Source organism: Patella vulgata, chromosome 8, assembly GCF_932274485.2.
Source record: "Patella vulgata chromosome 8, xgPatVulg1.2, whole genome shotgun sequence".
In the NCBI taxonomy this organism is placed as follows: domain Eukaryota; kingdom Metazoa; phylum Mollusca; class Gastropoda; family Patellidae; genus Patella; species Patella vulgata.
This window is the reverse complement of record NC_065886.2, coordinates 53089817-53117316: the sequence shown is the minus strand read 5'-3', so window position 1 is coordinate 53117316 and position 27500 is coordinate 53089817. Positions and strand designations below refer to the sequence as shown.

Below are 27500 nucleotides of genomic sequence, written 5' to 3'. Positions count from 1 at the left end.
ATGTTGAAATTCTACATCGTCTTTACATTTTATTCGTGTTGTGCTAAGAGAAAAAAAACTGTGATCAATAATTTTAAACACGTAGAGGGTTTCAATGGAATCATTTATCATTTAAAACCAAAATTCGAGCGCCATGTTAAATGTTATCCGTATTTTCGTCGACAAGCCAGGGTGTTTCTGTATTCGGTATAATAGTAAGCTCTACCATCAGATAAAGATTTACATCGTGCCCTATAACAGTCATCTGCTTGCTTGATTGTGCCTTCTCTCGAACATGTTCCATCTGGTTCCTCACACCCTATTAAAAAAAAATATATATTGAAACTTTATCAGTATATATTTCTGTATACCTTTTAAAAACAGTATTTCTGTATCTTTTAGCCTTCTCAACTTCAATCAGTTATATACAAGGATAACACGCACTTTCCTTTTTATGCGTCACTTTCCGTTTCCGTTATTCGTCCCATAAGAAAGAGAGAGAGAGAGCGAGCGAGAGAGAGAGAGAGAGAGAGAGAGAGAGAGAGGGGGGGGGTAACGTCCACTCGACACAAACTAGGTCATTTCCGTACTAACATATGGTTTATTTTTTTTATTTCAATAAGTCGCTTGCGCGTAGGGCTCTTTAACAGTGGTGGGAAACCGAAGGACCCGGAGAAAACCCACGAGGATGGACAGAATATAAGAGTATTTAAAAAATACAAGAGAAATACTAAGGAGTCCTTAATAATTATTTAATAATTTTTTTGACCATTGAGAATTTTTGATATTGATAAGACTAGCTTTTAATGTGTATGGACTTTCAGTCTATATTTATTTGCCCTTTCGTCTGGGATTTTTTACCTTGCAGGGATTGTAAGCCTCCCTGTGAGCAGCGTTGGCTCACCTAGACTGGAGGTACAGAATTTGGCCGCGGAAGTTCTATATATAGGATTTTCCTGTGGGGTACCCCCTCCTCCACCCTTGTCAGAGATGCAAGGTGGCAAGAACATGGCCTAGTCGTTCGGATTGAACGAAAATAAAATGTAACAAAATATAACTGGGTACTTACGGTTTTCGAGGATATTCAACGTCATATTTCCCTCGTTTGTTTTCTTGTATTTACACTGTATAATGTTACAAATACCTTTAAACTGTAGTATATAACGTTTATCTATAATAATACAATTACCTAGATACGGACATCCTGAAATATAAAAGTACAAAAACGGTGTTTGTTTTTCTTAAAAAGGGGAGAGAAGAGAGAGGGAGAGAGAGAGAGAGAGAGGGGGGGGGGGGGTTAACGTCCACTCGACACAAACTAGGTCATTTATGGACTAACTAATGGTTCAATTTTATTTCAATAATTCGCTTGCGCGTAGGGGTCTTTAGCAGTGGAAGGAAACCGGGGCCCGGAGAAAACCCACGAGGTTGGACAGGCGATCCTACTCCTTGTCACGTACAGTGGGAGGAAACCGGAATGAACAATATAATACAAAAGATATTTATATTTCTAATACTTCAAAAATTGAACCGATGTCATCCCTATCAGTGATTGTAGCAGCCTAACCAATATTTACTGCTGACCAGTGTGATGTCATCGCTTTCAGTGATTGTAGTGGCCTAACGAATATTCACTGCTGACCAGTGTGATGTCATCGCTCTCAGTGATTGTAGTGGCCTAGCGAATATTCACTGCTGACCAGTGTGATGTCATCGCTATCAGTGCTTGTAGTGGCCTAGCGAATATTCACTGCTGACCAGTGTGATGTCATCGCTTTCAGTGATTGTAGTGGCCTTGCGAATATTCACTGCTGACCAGTGTGATGGCATCGCTCTCAGTGATTGTAGTGGCCTAGCGAATATTCACTGCTGATCTGTGTAAGAACATCCGTGTATAATGGAAAGTTGGTGAATGCTAATTGTAGGCCGGTTGGGGAGGTTCGGGAATTTCCGGAGTCCACAATGACCACTTTATATAAATCAGTATTTTGGGGAATACTAACCCTAAACCTAACTTGAGTCGACTGGCGTGGTTTCGAATCCCCGGTTGTACGTGGCAAGGAGTAGGGTCGCCTGTCCAGCCTCGTGGGTTTTCTCCGGGTCGTCCGGTTTCCTCACACTGCTAAAGACCCCTACGCGCAAGCGAATTGTTGAAATAAAATTAAACCATATGTTAGTCCCGAAATGACCTAGTTTGTGTCGAGTGGACGTTAAACCCCATCTCTCTCTCTCTCTCCTCAAGTTCAAGTTCAAGTTCTTTAATCCTTTAAGTCAAAGACTCATCAGGTATAACATACAGTACAAACAAATAAATAAATACAATATGTACAAAAACAATATCAAACAATATCTCCATCTTTCTCTCTAAACCTAACCAATTTAAGAGGGGTAAAAGGTAAATTGACCGATCCCAACTGTCAATCAAAATAATAAATCTACCAATCAAAAAACGCCCTCCCTTCTGTGCGCCATTGTCCGCCATTGTGCCCGTCAACTTGGCCCAGCAGACGTAAATAAAGGTATTTCCAGCAGACGTTAACCACCAACCCGTTATAATGGTAAAGAGGTGCGCTTGGGGTAGGTGTAATTCGGACAATAGATACCCTGAGAGACTGACAGGAGGGATAACCTTTATTCCCATACCAAAGCTTATTTGATTATCTCCCTTTATTTATAGAGAGAGTGAGAGAGAGAGAGAGAGAGAGAGAGAAATGGGGTTTAACGTCCACTCGACACAAACTAGGTAATTGCTGGACTAACATATGGTTTAATTTTATTTACATAATTCGCTTGCGCGTAGAGGTCTTTAGCAGTGGGAAGAAACCGGAGGACCCGGAGAAAACCCACAAGGTTGGATAGGCGACCCTACTCCTTGTCACGTACAACCGGGGATTCGAAACCACGCCAGTCGACTCAATGACAGACTTTATGATACAGCGCGCGCACGCTAACCATTCAGCCATCCCCCCACCCCCGTTTATTTATAAGGGGCGTGGCTACGTCCGGCCTAGCGATCGGTCAATTGGATCTAAGTTCAGTCTTCTAAAAATGGTTATTTTGACTATGAGTTAAAATGTTACTTACTATTCTCCGCTAGCACCATATCATATTTAGCTTTACCCGCGGCATATTTCTTATAACATATATAAACACCACAATATTTGGTGTCAATAAATTTTTCGCGTATTGCCAGACATTTACCTCGATTCAAACAACCTGAAATAAACAAAAAACATTTCAAAATCTACTTCAGTACAACAGCGGTCAGTACAACAACGGTCAGTACATAGAATTAACAAGGACAACGACATTCAGCATAATGCCGACAGTGCAGTAGCAGACCTATATTTTCAAGGCTCTGTTTCTTCACGACCAGCAAAGATAACCGGTGCTATCTTCTTCGTTATGATTGTTCCATAAGAATAAAACCCAATTATTACAAAGTCTAATGAAGTATACAGGTTAAAATTCTATGGAATACAATTACTGCTTATTACTGAGCGACGTTTCGACTAGGCTTCTCTAGTCATTATCAAGCAATGATAAAATATGAAAATATGATAAGACAATATACACATGGGCATCACACATGGGCGGGTCCGACCCCCCCCCCCCAATTGTTTTTCTGGGAGGGGGGGGGGCTTAATATACTTGGACCCCTACAAAATTTACATAGTGGGCCCTAACTCCTATTTATGTACAACAATTATTAGGATTAGTTTAGATTCTCTCTGTATAAAACAATGTACAAATTAAAAGACAAACACTTATGTTTACTTTTTGAAATCCATTTATAATACACAAAATGTACAAAATACTTTAAATATCTATATAACATTCTTGTAAATGTCAATGTGTATATGTATATAGTATTGTATAGTTAACAAGGTGATTGTCAAATATGCACCCTCATAAACTAAAGTTATGTGATCAAGTTTTGTTTCATTTGAATCCTCCTCATAAAAATTCCCCTACTAAACTCTCTTTGTCGTGTTGTTCAATATGTAAAAGTCATGAAAAAAATATGAATACGGCACCCCCTGACTTAAACATGATAAACATTGTATTGGTGTGATGTTTTATTTTACCCCTTTAAAATATGCCAAAACAATGTTTAACCCCAGTGGGAGAGTCACCCTCCCACACTCTCCCTATCGCGCTACATAGGGTGTCACAGATTGTCAACATTTTATATAATTTCATTTGCGGACCCCCCCCCCCCCCTCCCCCAATATATATTTCACGGCTACGCCTCTGCATGTAGACAACATTAATGCTGATCAACCAGAGATACCTTTCTAATTACAAAGGGAATCTAATTTAATTAAGAATAATAAAGTTTAATGATAATAACGACATTCAATAAAACCACTTTGCCTGAAAATTAACACAAACTGATTAATTGAATAATGGATAACTTGTTATGGAGTATATACAATGATATATTAGCTTTTAAGCTTTTAATAATGACAAACGTTCAAAGGAAATGAAATTTGATAAAATGTTATAAACACAAATGATTAATGAATAGATTATGATTTGATCAGGGTTTTTTTTATAATCACTAACACTTTAAAAAAATAAGATTTGATTGGTATTGTAACGAAAAATATTGATAAATCCATGTTGATGTAAGTGATTCCACTAATATACGAAAAACTCTTAGAACAATGACTGCACACATTATAACTGGTCCCCTGAAGGCCGACTATTTGAATTAATGAGTAGTATTTTCACAGGATTCTATAGTGATTTAGAAAGGCAGGATTTGAATTAATAAGTGCATTGAATTTCGATAACAGCAGCCCTGAAAAGTAAAAATAGTAGCCAATTATTAATTCTCATTTTTTTTACAATTTATAGTAATTATTACAAACTTAGGTTATTAAATGTGATTAAATAAAAATTATTATGCTTAGTCTATAATTATGTAATAAGAGTATCATACGACCTGGGGAGGAACAATCCTTGATCACTGTTCATCGTTGGCTTGTGTCTTCGTATTTGAATGGCTTCATGCAATCTGCGCGCCCTCTTGTTGCTTATATTCTCGCATAGTGGTTTAATGTTGGACCATTGGACTCTGTGGCGGGATTTGGAGTTCAAGTGTTCAACTACCACTGAGTTGTTGGTTGCTGCTTTCGACTTGTGGTCATCTATCCTTTTATTTAATGGGTGTTTTGCCCCCCCTCCCTCCCCAGGTATTGCACTCTATTTGATAAACACATCCCTTTGCTTATGGTGGTTGTGTTGGATTTAGTTTACCATTAGCTCTTTAGTGCTGTTGCCTTTTGTGAAAGTTAATGAAGATGGTCTATCGCCATGTGCTATGAGTGAAATTTTGCCCGTGCAGCGGCACTATGGCCTACTCGTATATCGAATTCCAACTGCCAGGGTATCTTTTACGTGTACACCAAAGTATAACCGGCCCACGGTTTTTTGTCCCATACGAATGACTATGCAGCTGTCCTTGTCAGGCCCTCTGGAGGGTCCTACACCACTGACAAGGGGAAACCACGTCTGAAAATCCCGATGAATTTGTCCCGGCCAGTGCAGGATCTCCAGGCTAACGAGCCAGCGTCTTACCCATTTAGTCACCAATTGGAACCAAGAGCGTTACTGGTGCCTCAAAAGTTTCACACTAAACAGACCCTAAAGCGACTACCGCCCATTTCCATCAATGTTATATATCTTAGAAACAAAAACACGATATCAAAGCATTAGCAGATTAGATATCCTTGCAAGCCTATTTCAGTTCAGTTTATATTTTCTTTAGAATATAAATTTGATAGACAAACAAACCGGATTATGAGGTGATTACTGATTATATATCCATTCCGAATTAAACATTGGCTTGCTAAAATGTATTGTGAATTAAATATATAGCTATAATCTTATCAAGGATGGGTTCTTAAATAAACCATGTCTAAAATAATTGTGAACATGTTGATATATTATATTATATACATAGAGATATACAAAACCCCACGACTATGCAATCTGATTAAAACACAGATCCTATTTCGTTTCGTTTTTTATAGTTCAAAATTTCGGTTTACTTGTCTTTACTACACTAGGATCTGGAAGAGTTGTTATATAACCCGCCCGCGTTCTGGATGACGTGATTGATTAGCTAATGAAACCGTCTGTTATGGCGAGATCTCGCTGATTGGTTAATCATATGTCTGACCTCATATGGTCAAACGCCACTCGTATGACCCATGACGCGACCTTCCACTGCAACCGACCAGATCTTCATGTAGTAGACGCCATCGAAAGTATAAATAAACGAAACGAAATATAGATCTGTATTTTAATCATATTGTACGCTATTAGTAATAAACAAGCCAACAGTGAGGCTAATGACCCCCGTCGATATCCCAAAATAAATAGATGATACAAACTGATTATCTATACTTAATCTTAGTCAAAGTTCTCCACTCTCCATCAAAGTTATCTTGTCCCACCGCTCAGCGCTTGTCGATCAAGAATTAGAATCGCTATTTAATATAATTAACGAGTTTCAGCACCCGTAAAGATGAAGATATTATTTACCACTTAGTTAGTTAGTAATCGCTAATTAACATAATTAACGAGTCTCAGCACCCGTAAAGATGAAGATATTATTTACCACTTAATTAGTAGTACTTAGTGGTAATTAGTGGTGATTAGTGGTACTTAATGGTCCTTAGTGGTCCTTAGTGGTACTTAGCAATCTAATCAAAATATAGATCTATATTTCGATGGCCTACACTACATGTAGATCTAACAAGTTATAGTGGGAGTTCACATTCTTTGACGTCAGGTACCAAGCAAGCGACATTTGACCCGATTACGTCAGTCATTCGATTAACCAATTAGCGACCGCATGTATTTTTTATCTACTTTTGCTTTGTTTTGATTTCTATTACCGCTAATGTCTACCCACAGTTCCGCGCAAAAAAGGTCAAACGCTCGATTCGACAGACCATTTGATTGGCTGACCCCTCATTTCAAGCAGAACACGAGTTAAATAACAACGCTTCCAGATCCAAGTGGAGTAAAGACAAGTAAAATCGAAATTTTGAAATGAAATGAAATGGGGTTTAACGTCCTACTGTTCTGCTCCTATGCTGGGCTAATGAAGACGGGTATACGCCATACAGTGTTCTATGAGGGAAATTTTGCCCGGGCAGCGGCACTATCGCCTACTCTTATATCGAATTCCAACTGCCAAGGGATCTTTTACGTGCATTCTAATGTATACATGGGCCCTCGGTTTTTCGTCTTCTCCGAATGACTAGACAGCTGTCCTTGTCAGGCCCTCCGTCCTGCCTCACTGACAAGGGGGAACCACGCCGGAAAATCTCGATGAACTTTCTCGGCCAATGCAGGGATCGAACACCCGACCTCCAGGCTAGCGAGCCAGCGTCTTACCCACTTAGCCACGTGATCCCCCTCGAAATTTTGAACTATAAAAACGAAACGAAATTGGATTGGGTACTTAGTGATACTTAGTGATCCTTGGACACAGAAAGACATCATTAAAAATACAAACCAACAGTGAGTCTGATGGCCGCCGTGCGCTAAGATAATATTAATGAAAAATAAGACTTGTCTGCGATATCACCTTAGGTGGAAGCGGACGTTAAACATTAAGAACATCAACATGATGCCCGCCGTCGAAATCCCAAAATAAAAAGATGACAATAATTAATCGTACATTTATTTTTTGTCAAAAGTATCAAGCAATCAAACTGATTATCAACTATACACTAAGTTTCATCACTCTCTATTAGATAGAATCAAAGTTATCTTTTCCCAAAGCATCGACCAATGAAATTGCTTAGCTTCGCTTAGCTTTAGCTCGAAATGTTAATCATTGAACTCAGTCAAGACACTCACCTATTTACACTAAGTTAAACATTCTACCGCAATTAAAAGCAGAGTTGTTATGTTCCAAAGTCTTGACGAATCAAATTGCTTTTCGTCACTTAGCTTAAGCATAAATTTATCATCATCGAACTTAGTCAAGGTATTGATATAATGAGTTTCATCACTCCCAACCAATTAGAACCAAAGTTATCGTGTTCATTCCACAACGTTTTCTTGCTTGACAGTTAAACATTTATAATTACCTTCTTTCCTCAAGTACCAAATATTTTGAAAGGACACGTGCGTTTGAGTTTTCCTAGACCAAAAATAACATTCATATGTCGCACAATCTTCTGTTATCTGTCCACCCCGTTTTATGCATCTATCATTGTACGGACATCCTGTAGCAAATAAAAACAAATAGTATCAATAAAGTTAATTTCACTTTCAGATCTTCTGTATTAATCGGCATTGGTTTTATATCAATCGTCTTTAAAATTTACCGTTCGAATGCCGAAATTAAATATATAATATTATAAACTGAACAGAGAGAGAGAGAGAGAGAGAGAGAGGGGGGGGGGGACTAACATGGCAGTTTTATTTCAATAATTCGCTTGCGCGTAAGGGTCTTTATCAGTGGGAGGAAACCGGTGCTAATAGTAGCTAATGAATAAGCTATTTAAGCTCATTAATTATCAAATATATTGTTCATATAAAATGCGGTTAAAATGGTGCTAATATAAACAGTTGGAAGAAATCAGGGCACCCGGAGAAAACCTACTCCTTGTCACGTACAACTGGAGAATCGAAACCCCCTTGTTTTTAAACGAAATTTACGTTATGATAGACGAAACAACCAGAGGCAATCCCGGACAACAGCTCAGAAATCAGCAACGTCACACTTTCCCCTGTTAAGCCCCCATCAGACCGGGGTGGCGTCTTTACTGCGCTGCTGCGACCGTACTGTGACCAGAAAATGCACAAGGTCACCGGCAAATGTGAACACAACGCGAGAAAATATCCCAAAAGAGAGTGAGAGAGAGAGAGAGAAATGGGGTTTAACGTCCACTAGACACAAACTAGGTCATTTCGGGACTAACATATGGTTTAATTTTATTTCAATAATTCGCTTGCGCGTAGGGGTCTTTAGCAGTGGGAGGAAACTGGAGGACCCTGAGAAAACCCACGAGGTTGGACAGGCGACCCTACTCCTTGTCAATTACAACCGGGGAATCGAAACCCGGCCGTTGACTCAATGACAGACCGTGTGATACAGCGCGCGCGTGCTAACCACTAAGCCATCCACCCCCCCCCCTCCCTAAAGATAAGAGAAATGATCATTAACCTTCTTGTCATTCGGTAAGGGCGTAGTATGCCGTCACCCATGTCCGTCAATAATGGTCTTGTTAACGCCCTAAAGACTACATTTGGCGTGCAGCATTCGTTCCTTTTCCGAGAACCTTCTGGTTACGGGAGGAAAAACTCAATCGATATTCCCTGGTTACCGCCCATTCCAACCATTTTTTCTAAAAATCTTGTTAACGATTAGTAAAAGCGATGAATCACAAAATGAGAATTTAAAAATCAAATTATCGCAGCACGGCAGACCATGACGTGCCGCATTTTGGTAGGGTGAATGCCAAGCGTGCATTTATTTCAAAAACGGGCCAAAATTTACCCTTTCCTCAAAATGTCCCAATTCAATAAAAGTGAAAGAAAAGGGGCTAGGTATATATAAAGTGTCATATCTATCTTAATATTATCGAACCATACATAATTTTGTAGCGTATTAATTGGACGATTATAATATAGTTCGTTTTGGAATACGTGCAACCACAATAAAACGTCTTTTCTATCAAAATCTGTCCAGGCGAATCTGCTTTCGGTATCCTTGACCAGAATGAAAATCGCAGGTAGAAAAATCCTAATAAAATGCTGTCATTAACGGGTGCCGGTCATTAACATCTCCTAAATAGCCATTGATTACTAATTATGTAAAAAGGACGGTTTACACCAATATGAAGTTCTTATGTGGCCACTGAATCTTCAATATAAGCCAATGGAAAATAACCCATGTTCAGAATGCTTATTTGCATAACCGAGGGCCTGGCAAGTAACAGCGCCTGGGCCCTGTTTCACAAAAACTTAAATCTCCTTAAAATCGTCTTAAACTAAAATTCCATCCTAACTTAAGATAGATGCGTTTCACAAAACGATTTTAAGCATTTTAGATAAAATCCACTAAAATAATATTGTAAGTTAAAATTGTATCTTAACTTAAAATAGTGGCGTTTCACAATTTTAACTAAAATCAATTTTAACTTAGGATAGCCGTCAGCCTCCCCTAACTTAAAATCACGACATTAACAAACATTGATTAGAGCTACGTTGTGAGATCTATTTCGACATATAAATATATTTGGAATAATGATAATATTGCCAATGGCCCGGGTTATATAATTTAAACATACTATCATTCACAAAAATAATTTCCATTCAATATCTTTTCATTGCATGGGAAATATAGTTGCGGCCCACCCGTTTATTTTATTGTAAGACAATGTAAGCAATTAGATGACGCCCAAATTAAAACCCCAAGAACAAAAAAACTCTCAAAACCCCAGTAAACAAAACTCTTTGTTACTATTTTATATATTACCATAAACTAGTTCATTTCGGCACTAACACATAGTTCAATTTTATTTGAATAATTCGCTTGCGCGTAGGGGTCTTTAGTAGTGGGAGGAAACCAGAGAACCCGGAGAAAACCCACGAGGTTGGTGTCACGTACAACCGGGAAATCGAAACCCTGTCAGTCCTATAATACTAGACACGCCATATGCAAAGTATTTATGGTTTTGGGGGTTATGATGATTTATATAGGAGCCAAGGGTATTTAATATTGGGAAAAAATCATTTTAATTTAGTAATGAGGCCGGCGTATTGTCGGCTTCTCTTCAAATTTGGTGTGAAGCATTTTCTTGTCATGAGTATTCGCCTCTTGCGAACGCGATATAGGCTACATATTTCAACGGATTCCTTTCAGATTTGTTATAGTGCGTCCTGCGAGATTTCCGCTCCGGAGTTACCCCCCTTTGCCTAAACCTCTTTGAGCGTGATATAGGCGATAGTTTTTAACAATTTTTTTTTTAAAATTTACTGTGAAATATGTGGGTTATTAGATGACAAAAATCGTCAATACTCCGCGTTCTGGGACTTTTCGTTTCAGAGTTACCCGCCTTTGTGAATGCGATAGAGGCCACAGTTTTTGACTGGACGTCGGGACGTTTTTCAAGTTTGGTATGAAGCATTGTGGTCATGAAGGATCAACCCTATACATTTTCAGCATTAAGCGACTTTTCGTTACAGAGTGATCTCTCTTGTCCAAAAACATTGTGAACGCGATAGATGTCTTTCAAATTTGGTGGATATTACGCCTTCCGGAGTCATCACTCCTTGTGAACACTATAGCGGATATAGTTCTTAAGACATTGTTGTAAAATTTAGTGTAAATTGGGTCATGACAGAATGAACCCTACCGAGATTCAGCGTTCCGCGACACAATTCCCCTTACGCCGCCTTTTCTAAAACGCCATAATTTTAATGGATCTGTCTGATATTTGGCCTGAATCATTGGGGTCATGATTCCTCTCATAACCCACAGTCTTACGGATTTGGTTGGAAGCAAAGGGACCCTAGAGATCAGATTTGGTTGGAAGAGACCCTAGAAATCAGATTTAGTTGGAAGCAATGGGGCCCTAGAGATCAGATTTGGTTGGAAGCAATGGGACATTAGAGACCAGATTTGGTTGGAAGCAAAGGGACCCTTGAGATCAGATTTGGTTGGAGAGCAATTGGACCCTAGAGACCAGATTTGGTTGGAAGCAATTGGACCCTAGAGATCAGATTTCTTCAAGGATTCTAGATTCTTATCAAATTTATTCAACATCCAAGATGTATTTTCGGACAAGCTGTTGTTGAGACAAAGCTGTTGCGTCAGCGTATTCCACGCTTCTCAAAACAAAACCCGATTGGTTATTTAATATTTCTGGTATAAAACATGGTAACTGTAGATGATCTGGGTTAGGGTAAGGCTTAGGGTTATTTAATATTTCTGGTATAAAATCTGATAACCGTACCTGATCTGGTACTGATAAGACGAACTCCAAATCTGGGAGAACAGTAGAATTTCATACACTTGCCACCGCGGCTAACAGTAAATATGGTATTAAATCCAAATCTTTCCCGGTAGTCCACGACACACTGCCTTCTATTATGATCTAGTCTATTGATCAGCCATACTGAAATAGATCGTCAAAAGATACAAACAACAACATAATATTATATATACTCCCACCCCATACGCATAAACACCGATTTAGGGGATAAGCTAGGGGATGCGAAAGTTTATAGCCCCTTCTCTCCCACCCCATACGCATAAACACCGGTTTAGGGGTATAAGCTATATAGGAGTGGCGAAAGTTTATAGCGCCGTCTCTCCCACTCCATACGCATAAGTTTAGTGGAATAAACTAAGGGATGCGAAAGTTTATACCCCATGTGCATAAATACCGTTTTAATGGGATAAGCTAGGAGATGCGAAAGTTTGTAGCCCATACGCATAAACACCAGTTTAGTGGGATAAGCTAGGAGAGGCGAAAGTTTATAGCCCATACGCATAAACACCGGTTTAGGGGGATAAGCTAGGAGAGGCGAAAGTTTATACCCCCGCCTCTCATGCGCATAAACAATGGTTTAGTGGAAAAGCCAGGGGAGGCGAAAGTTTATACCCCATACGTATAAACACCGGTTTAGTGGGATAAGCTAGGAGAGACGAAAGTTTATACCCCCGTCTCCCCCCCCCCATACGCATAAACACCGGTGTAGGGGATAAGCTAGGGGATGCGAAAGTTTATAGCCCCGTCTCTCTCACTCCATACGCATAAACACCGGTTTAGTGGGATAAGCTAGGAGAGACGAAAGTTTATACCCCCCCCCCCCATACGCATAAACACAGGTTTAGTGGGATAAGCTAGGAATGACGAAAATCTATACCCCCGTCTCCCCCCCCCCATACGTGTACAAATATGTAAACATAATTTAGTGATGGTAATGATAAATGACATTACAGTACTTAAAATCTATTACTTAATTCTAAAAAGTTTTGCACCTCGGTAAATATTAATTTATTTTGTTCAACTGAAATATCTGTAGAGCCATAGAATAGAAATTTTGTGTTGGTGTATTCTGTTGGTAAAGTTTTTATATTTCGTGCATCTGAATATAAGGAGCATATCAACAGAAAGTGATAAGGTTCTTCAAAATTGTGTCCACACCGGTAGGTTGGAGAGTCGGTTATGTGTCTTAAAAATGCATGTCCATTTAGATCACTGTTTGATAAACGAAGTCTTGAATGGATGATTTGAACTTTTCTTTTTCCTATATTGTAATAAGAAGGTACCAAGTGATCATGTTTTGAGAGTTGTTGTTTAAAAATGAATAACGTATCTGAATTACGTATAGAAAAATCTAGATTGTTCCAAAGTCGTCTAGTTGAAGGAAAGAAAGAATTATAAAATAGATTAGTTTTACAAAAATAGTATGGTAGGTTTTTGTCATTTCTTAATGAGTATTTACTTTGTTTTTTGTTTAGATTATGATACAGGTAATCAGGGGTTAGATGGTTTATTATTTTATATAAAAATATCAACTTATGTCTTTCGCGACGTTGTTTTAGAGGCAGAATACCGACTTCTTTATATAGTAAATCATGGCTAGTTCCCCTCACAGAGCCACATATTGTGCATAAAGCATCTAATTGTAATTGTTCTAACTGGTTAGCTAAGTAATCCGTGCACCCATCCCAAATAATGTCAGCATAGTCAAAGTGTGGTAAAATATATAAAGTATATATTGTTTTGAGTGATTTCCTTCCTAGTCGGTACTTGAGCGATCTTAAGCAGTTGATAAATTTTGACAATTTATTACAAAGATTTTCTATATGTATGTTCCATTTAAGATTGTTTTGAAAAATAAGCCCTAGATGTTTGTGGTGAGGTACTTCATTTATTTTAACCGTGTTCATGCAAAGAGGAATCGAATCGTGCTTAGATGTGGTTGATATTGTTAATCTTTCAGTTCTTTTTCAGGATTAAAGGAAACTAGCCATGTTTTAGCCCATGTGTATATTCTCTCAATATCTGAATTTAAAATTTGGGCACCTTTCTGTAGGATCTTTCATCAACATATATAATGATGTATCACCCGCGAATAATTTTATATTTGACTGTAATTTTTCGACAATATCATTTATGTAGATCCGAAAAAGTAAAGGACCGAGAACCGAGCCCTGCGGAACACCAGTCGTGACAACTGAGGTACCAGAGAAGGCATTTTCGACGACGACACACTGTGTTCTACCAGTTAAATAGCTTTGAAGCCACTCCAATAAGCCTCCTCTAATACCAACAGCGTCCAGCTTACGACAGAGACCGGCATGTCAGACCCTGTCGAAAGCCTTGCTGATGTCACAGAGCACAATTCTCACATAGTGCCCGTCATCTATGTCTGTAAGTTGGTTTATAGTTGAGTCTCCTTTCATGAAACCACTTTGGAACTTTGTAAGTAGTGAGTTGTCGCGGAAGAAGTTAAATATATGCTTGTGTATACATTTTTCAAAAATTTTAGAAACTAAACTAAACAATGAGACCGGTCGAAAGTTAGAACAATCTGATTTACTGCCTTTTTTGTTAAGAGCCAAAACGTTTGCATGTTTCCAAGTTTGGGGAAAAGATCAGGTATTGAGTGAGAGATTAAAAAGAGAACATAGTGGAATAGAAATTTCTTCAGCAACCGACATAAGTAATTTACCACTAATATTATCGGGACCAGAAGACTTTAATTTATCAATACAACTAAGCATACCTTTAACTTCCTGGGGGTGTAATGTTAGTTCATTAATTAAACTCTCTTTGTGACTAGGACAAGGCAGAGGGTGGTTAGTATCGTTCAATTCAGTCTGGTTTACAAAAAATGTGTTCAACGCCTCTCACCAATCCTTTCACAATTTCTACTAATCAGAATTAGCGCACGTAAATAAATATGGAATCTCCTACGCGTATCCGGAGTAAACCCACGAGGCTTAGAAGGCGCCCCTATGTAGCTTGGAGATACGGGCACCTTCTTAACCTCGTGAGTTTACTCCAGGTACTCCGGTTTCCTCCCACAGGAAAGACCCTTTCGCATGCACTAAGATAAAAATGAAAATAAGACAGCTTGTTTGCGATATCATCCTTGGTTGAAGCGGACGTTAAACACTAAGCACAACAACAAGGGGTCTTTTTTAATATCAAAAAATATCAACACAAGTCAAAAAAGTAAAAAAAACCCAACAAAACCCCGAGTTTTTGCCGAGTTTTCTTCTTTTGTTTTATTCTATCGAAGAGTATAGATATTTGTTTTTATATCAAAAAAGACGGGTAGAAGATTTTACTTATCACCCAATCATGCACAAATCAATAAATATAATGTCGGTTACAAGTTACAATAGCCGCCCATGATTTTGAGGTAATGAACTTAAACTCAGCAGTCATTTCGCAATCCCCACTACGTTTCCACTACATTCCGTACTTTAACTTATTTATACTATAAACCAATATAACGTTTTGATTAATTAAATGAGAGTAACACTTTTACCTTGTAACTTTACACCAGTTTGTTATTTATGATTACAATCTTATACAATGTACTTTATATTTTATTGAAAATAATGTCCTCGGGAGATGAATTTAGGCATGGATTTCTCCGAAAAAGCTAACCGAAAGTGGTCGAAATTTTACCTACTCTTAGATATTATTAATGTAATTATAATCTGCAAGTTTTATTGAAATCGGTTGGTAATTGCGTTCTGTAGCCGTGCCACATGAAATGTGTGGTAACCTGATATCTCGGAAACCGCTAACCGGAAGTGTTCGAAATTTTGCCTACTTTGGGATATTATTAATTTATTTATAATCTGCAAGTTTCATTGAAATCGGTTGGTAGTTGCGGTCTGTAGCCGTGCCACATGAAATGTGTGGTAACCTGATATCTCGGAAACCTCTTACCGGAAGTGGCCGAAACGTTGCCTACTTTGAGATATTATTAAAGTAATTATAATCTGTTAGTTTCATGGCAATCGGTTGATAATTGTGGTCTGTAGCCGTGCCATATGAAATGTGTGGTAACCTGATATCTCCGAAACCACTAACCGGAAGTGGTCGAACTTTTGCCTACTCTGAGATATTATTAATGTATTTATAATCTGCAAGTTTCATTGAAATCGGTTGGTAGTTGCAGTCTGTAGCCGTGCCACATGAAATGTGTGGTAACCTGATATCTCGGAAACCGCTAACCGGAAGTGGTCGAAATTTTCCCTACTCTGAGATAGTATAAATCTTATCATATTCTGTAAGTTACATGGAAATCGGTTGATAATTGTGGTCTGTAGCCGTGCCACATGAAATATGGGGTAACCTGATATCTTGGAAACCGCTAACCGGAAGTGGCTGAAACTTTGCCTACTCTGAGATATTATTAATGTCATCATAATCTGCTAGTGTCATTCAAATCGGTTGGTAATTGCGTTCTGTAGCCGTGCCACATGAAATGTGTAGTAACCTGATATCTCGGAAACCGCTAACCGGAAGTGGTCGACATTTTGGCTACTCTGAGATATTATTAATGTTATCATATTCTGTAGTAACCTGATATCTCGGAAACCGCTAACCGGAAGTGGTCGACATTTTGGCTACTCTGAGATATTATTAATGTTATCATATTCTGTAAGTTTCATGGAAATCGGTTGATAATTGTGATCTGTAGCCGTGCCATATGAAATGTGTGGTAACCTGATATCTCGGAAACCGCTAACCGGAAGTGGTCGAAATTTTTCCTACTCTGAGATATTTGTAATGTTATATTCTGTAAGTTTCATGGATATCGTCTGATAATTGTGGTCTGTAGCCGTGCCACATGAAATGTGTGGTAACCTGATATCTCCGAAACCCCTGACCGGAAGTGGTCGAAATTTTGCCTACTTTGAGATATTATTAATATATTTATAATCTGCAAGTTTCATTGAAATCGGTTGGTAGTTGCGGTCTGTAGCCGTGCCACATGAAATGTGTGGTAACCTGATATCTCGGAAACCGCTAACCGGAAGTGGCCGAAACTTTGCCTACTCTGAGATATTATTAATGTAATTATAATCAGCAAGTTTCATGGAAATCGATTGATAATTGTGGTCTGTGGCCGTGCCACATGAAATGTGTGGTAACCTGATATCTCGAAAACCGAAAACCGGAAGTGGTCGAAATTTTGGCTACGCTGAGATATTATTAATGTCATTATATTCTGTACGTTTCATGGATATCGATTGATAATTGTGGTCTGTAGCCGTGCCACATGAAATGTGTTGTAACCTGATATCTCGGAAACTACTAACCGGAAGTGGTCGAGATTTTGCATACTCTGAGATAATATTAATGTCATCATATTCTGTAAGTTTCATGGATATCGACTGATAATTGTGGTCTGTAGCCGTGTCACATGAAATTGTGGTAACCTTATATGTCCGAAACCGCTAACCGGAAGTGGTCGAAATTTTACCTACTCTGAGATATTATTAATGTTATCGTTATCTGTAAATCTCATTGAAATTGGTTGATAATTGCGGTAAGGAGACTTGCCACATGTGGCAAATAGTATCCGGATTGTCTTACCACATGTGGCAAATAGCCCCAGCCTGAAAAAAATTACAGCTTAGTGATGCATCATTTTTTGACAGCAATTCAGCCATTGCAAAGTCCCTTATATTGACCCGGTGTTTCCATCAAGGCCAATTAAATAAAAATAGTTCATTTCTAATAAGAAGAAGTTACTTTTTAATAAAAAAAAATGAATTGTTCTTTGAAAAAAAAACCCAAAAAACAAGACGTGCCTTTTTAATTGACCAATAAATTATGAAATTTATCACAAAAGCGATATCTACTGTAGAATGTGTTAATGGTAGGTGACGTTTCAGACTCGGGAATAAGTTGAAAGGAAAGGTTGAACGCAACTGTCAAATCAATCTATAATGTACCAAAAGCGATTTTATAAAAAAATAACATGCAGGTAAAATTTACCGCTCGCAATCAAGTAAAGCACGTGGAATCGTAGATCACGCTCCGTATAGATCTCTCAAGGAACTGTAAATTTTTCAATGTTGAATGTTTATGAAAAGAATGTTTTATTTCTTTATATCTGTAATATGTATAAAAAAAGTAGATGATGAATTTATTAAAAATAGGCCAATTCAAAAAAACAAACAATCAAAAAAAAAAACCAACCAAAAAACAGCTGTTACAAATATATCACACAAATTTTCAACTGTCTTTTAATTATTCATCCAAGTCCGAAACGTCGCCAGACCCAGTCCGAAAAGTCGTCAAGTAAGTCCGAGCCGTCTTTAAACTGAGCCTGAAATGACGCGAGACCGAAATGACGTGCTACCACAAGAACTAAGGTCGCCTGTACAACCCCGTGGGTTTTCTCCGGGTCCTCAGCGTAAGCGAATTATTCGAATAAAATTGAACCATATCTTAGTCCCGTTCCTAAATGACCTAGTTTGTGTCAAGTGGACGTTAAACCCTATTTTTTGGTTCTTCCTCTCTCCATTTATTCACTAGATTAATATAAGAAATCGAAATGTATCTTACATCGTCTTCCTCGGGTATTATACCAGCTTGGGGTCTGTCGTTGCAGGGCCTCTGAACATGCTAACACTACAGCCACGAATAACGTAGTTCCAAGTAGCATCTGCCAAAGAAGAATAATCACCAAAGATATACTAAGAGCTAGATAGTGTTACATAAAGGGAGTATGGAACCCAATCTTTGGAACCTTAGCGGAGTCTAAAAGCACATGTTCTGAAATGAAATGAAATGAAATGGGGTTTAACGTCCTACTGTTCTGCTCCAATCTAGGCTAATGAAGAAGGGCATACGCCATACAGTGTGCTAAAAGAGGAATTTCGCCCGGACAGCGGCAATGCGGCCTACTCTTATATCGAATTCCAACTGTCAAGGGATCTTTTATGTGCACGCCAATGTGTACACGAGACCTCGGTCTTTCGTCCCTTCCGAACGACTAGACAGCTGTCCTTGCCAGGCCCCCTCGTTCTGCATTACTGACAAGGGTGAACCACGCCGGACAATCTGGATGAACTTTCTCGGCCAATGCAGGGATCGAACACCCGACCTCTGGACTAGGGAGTCAGCGTCTTAGCCACCACCACACTGAATATTTTGCTAGGCGCGACAGTCACTGATAAGGATGACATCAATGCGACTTAAAGATCCACAAATATTAACTTTTTTCCCCCGACAATTTAAATTCTAAAACATTTTTTTTTATGTATTAGAAAAATAAATAAAGACGTTTGACGTATTTGTAGGTACAAATTATTTACGAATTAGTGTAAATGGGTATTAAATTGAGTAACAGACTTCATTCCGCCCGAACCAGTAACGTCTTATATAAACAATGGATGAGCCAATGATTGACGCCGCGTGTTGAAACGCTACGTGTTGAAGATAGTCATCTTTTACAGAGATATTGCAACTTATGTTGTGGTTGTATCAATTTGGAAAAAAAAAAAGTTTTTAATTGCTTATCCTGTATTTTGTTTGGGACTACGGAACGCCACAGGTAGCACATGCCAAAGACGACAGTCTTCAATTTATTTGCCTAATCATTTGGGCTTTTTGAAATTAAAACTTTGCTAATATGCATTATTATCAACTTGAAAATTAATTGTTGGATATGTTCAATTTCTTCTAGTGATAAATTTTGTGGGTTTATATATAAGTTAAAATTATCAAGTTTTAGCCTAGGCCTATATTATTAAATTATTTTTTGTGTCTTACTTTATTTAAGACATGGTTTGTTGGGGTTTTCATTTTTGAAATTATTATATAATAATTATACTATTATAATTATGTGTCGTTTATTATAAACTTTTCAATGATATACCTTGTAATTTTTATTCTTATTTTACAGAATTGGACAAGATAATCAACGCAGATTATGGTGGCCGTATTGCTTTAAAATAAAAGAAGGTAAATCGCTAATATTTGAGACCTAGAAATTGACACAAATGGGTAGCAACGCATATAATAATGTAACTGATTGACATTCAATCGTTTCCGTTTTTGCTCAAATTTCAAATCAATTATGTTCGGCGAAATATGCCAGAAGTCTCAATTGAATGACAATCTCTAGCGTCTGGTTATTCCAGTCTACAATAATAGTATTTATTGTGCATACTCTCCAGATAAGAATATGGCATCACCGCTCTAGCCTCGTTCTTCGAGTACCTTATTACAAAAGGTCCTGAAACGCATTATGGTACACGATACTTGTACCAATGGTAAAATGATTATTTTGTCTTAAATATCGGATATCAGAAACCCATCTTTTCCCAGTAAGATCACAATGTTGATTTAAACTGACAAATAATTTGTATTTTCAAGGTGGAAGACTTTGGATGATATTGAGTTAGAGACTTGTGTAATTTGACAGATAAACAGAGAGAGAGAGAAATGGGGTTTAACGTCCACTCGACACAAACTAGGTCATTTTGGGACTAACGCATGGTTCAATTTTATTTCAATAATTCGCTTGCGCGTAGGGGTCTTTAGCTGTGGGAGGAAACCGGAGGACCCGGAGAAAACCCACGAGGTTGGACAGGCGACCCTACTCCTTGTCACGTACAACCGGGGAATCGAAATCCCGCCAGTTGACTCAATGACAGACCGTATGATACAGCGCGCGCGTCCTTACCATTCGGCCATCCAACCCCCTGACAGATAAACAAGGAAAACTATTATTTCTATGGAATTTAAAGCAGCATTAAAAATTATGATGCATTTATGACAACAAAAAAAAACAACTTTAAAATGGTATGTATTGTCAATTTATATGAAAAAAAACTCAGAAACATTAAACATTCCGAGTCAAATAAAATATGTGAATACATGTATGTGTGGATTTAAAATCCTCCAAACTGATGATTAATGTATCTACAATGGTAACTGTCTTTTTTTAAATCTAGCATACCAAAAGCAACCATTACATACATGCCAATCAAAAACATTTCCTATCTAGACAGTTAAGTTACACTTTGGAAAGTGACGAGTGTTGTGCATGGGCAGAGTATGTCCAAAATATCACTATTAATATTACACAATATAATAACAGGTGGGTATAACAAATTGTAAATAATGTGGATTATTCCATGTTATGTACATACATTAGCTGAATGCTTTTTAAGTAAATTGGGTTGCTGAAAGGTTAACGCGTGCACATTTGATCACAAGGTCTGTCATTGAATCCAGTGGCGTAGTTTCAGTTGTCCACTTGTATGTGACAGGCAGTAGGGTCGCCTGTCCAGTCTGGTGGGTTTTCTCCAGGTCCTCCCACTGCTAAAGACCCCTACACACTAGCGTATTATCGAAATAAATTTGAACCATGTGTTAGTCCCGAAATGACCTAGTTTGTGTCCAGGAAACATTAGACCTCTCTCTCTCTGTCCCTCCCTTTCACACAAATAATACATTCATCATTATGGTATAACTATATACATGTAATAAGCTTTAGCAGACATACATACATTGTAATATAGCCCTGTGCTGTATTCAAGTCATGAAAAATCCCTGCAAAAAGGCTGCTATTATTGTAATTAGATGTCATATCCGGAATATGAAGGCTATTTGTGCAATGTGTACCTCATATCATAGGGGCAATATTGCTGTTCACTATGCCGCTAGTGGTATACCATACTGCAGTGAAAGTAGTGCATGAAACAAAAGGGCCCTTTGTTTACAAAATATTTGAAAACTTTGAGGTCCTATAACTAAGTTTTGATATTTTTTTTTCAGATTTCTAGTCTTGATGGTTGAAGTTTGATTCTCTGAGGAACTTTTAGCCAGTTTAATTTTCCTGTGTTCTTTTTTATAAAGCTTGTAGCTGCGCAGTCCTGACTTAGGAATTTGCTTCATTATTTGGTAAATATTTTATTTCAAAGTCATTTTTTGGATTTCCATCCATTTTTTATTGTTCTGTATCATCTCAGGCACATGTAGATACCTACATATTGGCATTAAAGCTGGTGTAAATCCCTTTTTGAGAACCCCCCATTTCAGGTGTTGTGACAAAATGGTGTCACTTTACCTTGCCCTTAAATCAAAACATACAAAGCGTTCCTATATGGCGATCCCAACGAAAGTAAGTCGTACAACGAAGTGATTTTTAGTAAACGCTTTGAATAGATAAGTTAATTGGCATGCGATGGTGGTTGATGTTAAATGATGATGATGCTGATGATGATGATAACCATGAAGATGATGCTGATGATGATGATAACCATGAAGATGATTTATTTGTTTATTTGTAAAAATGTTAGATATAATACCTTTGAAATTTGTAGATTTTAGCAATGTTATTGAAATTTACAATTTACATGGAGATGAATTTATATAAACTATGGCTTGTTTTCAGATCCACAATATCAGTATTGTAAATAATCATGATATAATAGAAATAAAACATTGTTTAAACCAAGATCGCCATAAGCGTGGTGGAAACGCCTGATATAGTACTGTGGTCTCCATTGTCACCAATGATCGTCGACTCACGGCGTTTGTTTTGAGCATGTTCAAAACAAACGCCAAGGTTCTGCGATCATACAGCTGTATGGACGCGACTTTTTTCAAGTTTGTAATTTTTTGGGACATATTGTCGCGTTGTGTTCACATTTGCCGGCGACCTTGTGCGTTTTCTGGTCGGTGTATACTCGGCAAAGCTTCATTTTTTTTTTACTTTATCGATTTTTGTTGATATTTTTGATATCAAAAAATACTTGTAGGAGATTCTCTATTCAGCCCAAGCGTTAAAGTCCTGGACTACAGATCAAAATTTTGTCACAATCACAGGATTGGTCCTGAAATTGACACCAAATCATAAAATATAACATTTCCTATATCTACACGATACCGTAAGTTAGGAAGATTGACAAGGGAAATAACTCCATTTTCTGATAAATAACGATCGTCTTATTTGCTGTTTTAGAAAATAAACTGGATCATGATCTGTCATCCATGAGGGTACAGAATATAACAACCCGACAAAAAAAAAAGGACTTCGACATAAAATGGGGGTTATTCATCCTACTTTTCAGCAGCGACTGTACGTATATAACCGTGTTATAGAATAATTATCACCCCCTATCTAACCAATTAATTCAGCAGCGACTGTACGTATATAACCGTGTTATAGAATAATTATCACCCCCTATCTAACCAATTAATTGAGCAGCGACTGTACGTATATAACCGTGTTATAGAATAATTATCACCCCCTATCTAACCAATTAATTCAAATTAAATCCAGAGAAAGGTTACTTTAAAACTTCCTGAAAGCTGCATCTGTCGGTACAAAACAGTAGGACGTTAAACCACATTTCATTTTATTTAATTTCCCTTTGAACAGAGGCGTCACCCTTTTTTGTAAACGTATTAACTCCTTTCTGTAATTGATGAGACACCACTAATAAACTTACTATTTTAAGTCTTCTCCGTAAAAAAACAAAAAGAATATCTTGATACCACAAGAAGGGCCAACACACGATACTTCTTGTTCCTAGTGGTCCGCTTCCTAAAACACCATGTTGTCATCAAACTAAATCTTTTAATACCATTTCACAGTTGTACAATTTACTGTAGAGTATGTAATATACCTACTATAGGAAATGAAATGAAATGGGGTTTAACGTCCTACTGTTCTGCTCCGACTTGGCTAATGAAGACAGGTGTACGCCCTTCGATGTGCTATGAGGGAAATTTTGCCTGGACAGCGGCGCTATGGACTACTCTTATATCGAATTCCAACTGCCTGGGAGGAAACCGGAGGGCCCAGAGAAAACCCACGAGGTTGGACAGGCGACCCTACTCCTTGTCACGTACAACTGAGAATCGAAACCACGCCAGTTGACTCAATGACAGACCTTATGATACAACGCACGTGCTAACCATCGAACCTCCCAAAACCACGTCGGAAAATCCCTATGAACTTTCTCGGCCAATGCAGGAATGGAACACGTGACCTCCAGACTAGTGGGCTAGCGAGTTACCCACTTTGGCCATGTGGCACCCACATTCTATAGGGTTGTGCAGTCTAGTCTATAGTGTGTTCTTTAGATCATAAGACCTGTCATTGAATCAATCATCCAGATCACAAATTATTGAAATAAAGATAAACCATATGTTAGTCCCATCATATTACGTATATTGTATATTAGAATCAAATATTCTTCTTAATTACAAACTTTACGGTTTTCTTCATATTTCATCATCAGACGAAAGCTGTTATATGTAAAATATGCAATTGATAAGAGCTGATTTCAATTTAAAGAGAGTGAAATGTCGACCGATTCGTTTTTAACTGTTTCTTGGCGTCTGTGAAGCATGACGCACATATAATTGTTACTTGTGTAATCGATTGGCTAACGATTGAAGAATGCGCATGTCTCGACTCCAACGGTAATGACAATAGCGACCGGCAGCTATTTTTAAATAGGCAGTGGCTATTGTTACGACGAGTCGTAAAAATAGTCCTCAGGCTATTGTTACGACGATGCTTTCACAGCCCTCCATCGGCGAAGTTTAAAATCTGAATAGTCGTAAAAATAGTCCTAACCCTAACCCTAATCTCTTAATTGCTGCCTTCAGTTCTGAGACGTTGAAAATACTGCTCCTTTTTCAAAGCCATTTTGGAATTCGTTCGAAACTTGGCTGAGACTCGTCGTAACAATGGCCACTTTGTTTTAAATAACCTTGTTATAATCCGAAAGCCGCACACCAAGTTTATCAAAATCGGAGCAGAATTGACGGAGTCACAGTCCATTTAGTAACGCCAAATGACAAAGCCCCTTGCGAAATTGGCCATTTTGCTTCAATTTTCAACCCCACTCCATATCTCAGAAACGAAAGGTGCTAGAGACATAATTATTTCACCCATACCAATACATGACACATAACTTGAATAGTTTATTTTCTGATGTACAGATAATTAAATGATTACTTGAACTAATTACCCCCCCCCCCACCCCCAAAATAAATAAATGAAAAAAAAAAAAAGAACAATTTTTTTCGATCAAGATCATATAGCTAACTGTATTAAATAAAAAAACATGAAAAATAATTTTCTTCCCAAGCTGCTAATTTAGCTTAAATTCAATATGGTCATTACTTTTTCTGTTAGTGAATCAGTTTGGGTGAAATTTTCAGAAAATCTTTCCTTAGTGATAATAATTGATTGTTTAACACTTAGATTATCTATCATGAAAATTAATTTTTCACTATATGTGAAATTTTTACTTTTAAATATTAAAATTACATTTGACAAGTTATTGTATTAGGCATATGTATTTTTACTGTATGAATTAATAGCCTAATAAGTTTCGCATATATTTTTCAGATCTGATAAATGGAGGAGATACTAAGAAGTCTCGGCCTAAGTCATTTAAATGAAACTTTTGAACAAAACTCTGTAAGTAGCTAATGGCTATACATTTAATTCAGTACGATATATTTGTAAATAGTAAATATCTTATTTTAAATGTTTTTTATCAACTGTTTGTTACAGGTTGGACCAACCGAGGTTTGTCTGACACAGAGTTTAATCTATTGGGTGTGACTATGATCGGCAACAAAACACGACTTGTTCAGAGATGTAGAGCTGAACTAAATGGTATGTTTATTGTAAATTATTATGTTTTTCTTATGCCATGATGGATTTTGCTTTGCGAGAGAACACTCTACAGGTCACAATTTTTATCTGATTTTGACAATACTTGAAACATAGGTCTATTAAGTCAATACCTTGATGGAATTCGAAGATGAGCATGCATTTTCTGCTTCGGGTAAGCAGAGATAAGCAATTTGATTGGCTGAGACTTTGGAACACAATAACTGTCCTAATTGAGCTAGAATGTTCAAACTTGGTGTGGGTGTTTATTAGGTCAATACCTTGATGGAATTCAAAGATAAGCATTTTCTGCTTAGGGTAAGCAGAGATGAGCAATTTGATTGGCCAAGACTTTGGAACACAATAACTCTCCTTCTAATTGAGCTAAAATGTTCAAACATTTGATTGGTCGAGACTTTGGAACACAATAACTCTCCTTCTAATCGAGGAAGAATGTTCAAACTTGGTGTAGGCGTTTATGAGGTCGATGCCTTGATGGAGTTCGAAGATGAGCATATACTGCTTAGGGTAAGCAGAGATAAGCAATCTGGTTGGTTGATTCTTTGGGGCACGATATATTTGGTTATAATGAAGTGAGAGAGATGAAACTCTTAATATAGATTCATTATATTATTACCTTGAGAATTTTCTGCTTAGGCTAAAGAGTGACAAGCAATTTGATTGGTCAAGATTTTGGAACATAACAACCCTGCTTTTAATTGAAGTAGAATGGTTAAACTTGATGTAGATGTTCATTAGGTGAATGTCTTGACTGAGTTCAATGATTAACAGTTTGAGCTAAAGCTAAGCAGAGCTAAGCAATTTCATTGGTCGATGCTTTGGGACAAGATAATCATGATTCTATCTGACAGAGAGTGATGAAACTAAGAAACCCGAGAAAGGGCAAAATGCCCGTAAAAAAAGAAAAACAACCAGGCGTATACACATTGGATGGAAACACATAAAAAAGAACAATAGCTCAACTTATTCAATCATACCTGTAACTAAAGGTGGAGGTACAACACGCATTGATGTATCAAAAGACTGTACTTTGATTCAATTAGAGGAAAAAATAAAGAATATTTATTTTCCAAATGGGAGGTCCCAATTTTACTGGAACTCAAATAACACCAAATCTTGAAAATGGAGATGCATTCAATATTGATGGTTACGTCAAACAAATTGACACTTCACCTGTTAGAATTTATCTTCATACCCAGAAAATTAATGAAACCTGTAATGAAAGTGATGAAATTTCTCCTGATGTTGAGATATCGGACACGGATTCCCTTCCAGATATTTCAACTGGAACACCAACAGTAAGTGCTTTTCTTAAAAGTTTAAATTTTTAAATCTTGAATTCACTCATGAGGTACACATTATGGTAATTGCTAGGCCACTCAAAATAAAGAGGAATTATATTCCCTTCCACCCATCATAATCACAAAACTACGGAATACAATTAGGGTCAATCAAATAAAACCAAAACATTCTGATTATCTTGATCAGAATATTTTTTTTTCATTTGATTGACCCTAATTGTCTTTCGTACAAAACAATGAATATACCAATGAAACCCTTTATATACCGGTACTGTATATACTATTCATCTTGGGAGAGTGATTTATGAATTTTGATTTATCAGTTGCATATGATTTTTTTCATAATGAAGATTACATTCAAACCAAGAAGAGCTGAAAGTACATGTAATACTGATATTGAAGTACCGGTACCTGGTGGAAGTAGTAACAGATAAGAATTATGCTGGAATGTGATACCATAATTTTAAACACATTTCATTGGCAAGATTTCCAAAAAGGTCATCATTAATCTGAACGATA

General features: G+C 37.5%; 1 long non-coding RNA gene across 1 annotated transcript; it reads right to left on the bottom strand.

Annotated features, from left to right (window-relative positions):
• Positions 1 to 22: 22 nt before the first annotated feature.
• Positions 23 to 23587, bottom strand: LOC126831087 (uncharacterized). Its single transcript, XR_007684137.2, has 7 exons — positions 23474 to 23587; positions 18573 to 18672; positions 11973 to 12134; positions 8097 to 8234; positions 3064 to 3195; positions 1049 to 1183; positions 23 to 298 (listed from the first exon to the last, which is right to left on the bottom strand). It is a non-coding gene; the product is annotated as an uncharacterized LOC126831087 (long non-coding RNA).
• Between the last annotated feature and the right edge of the window lie 3913 nt (positions 23588 to 27500).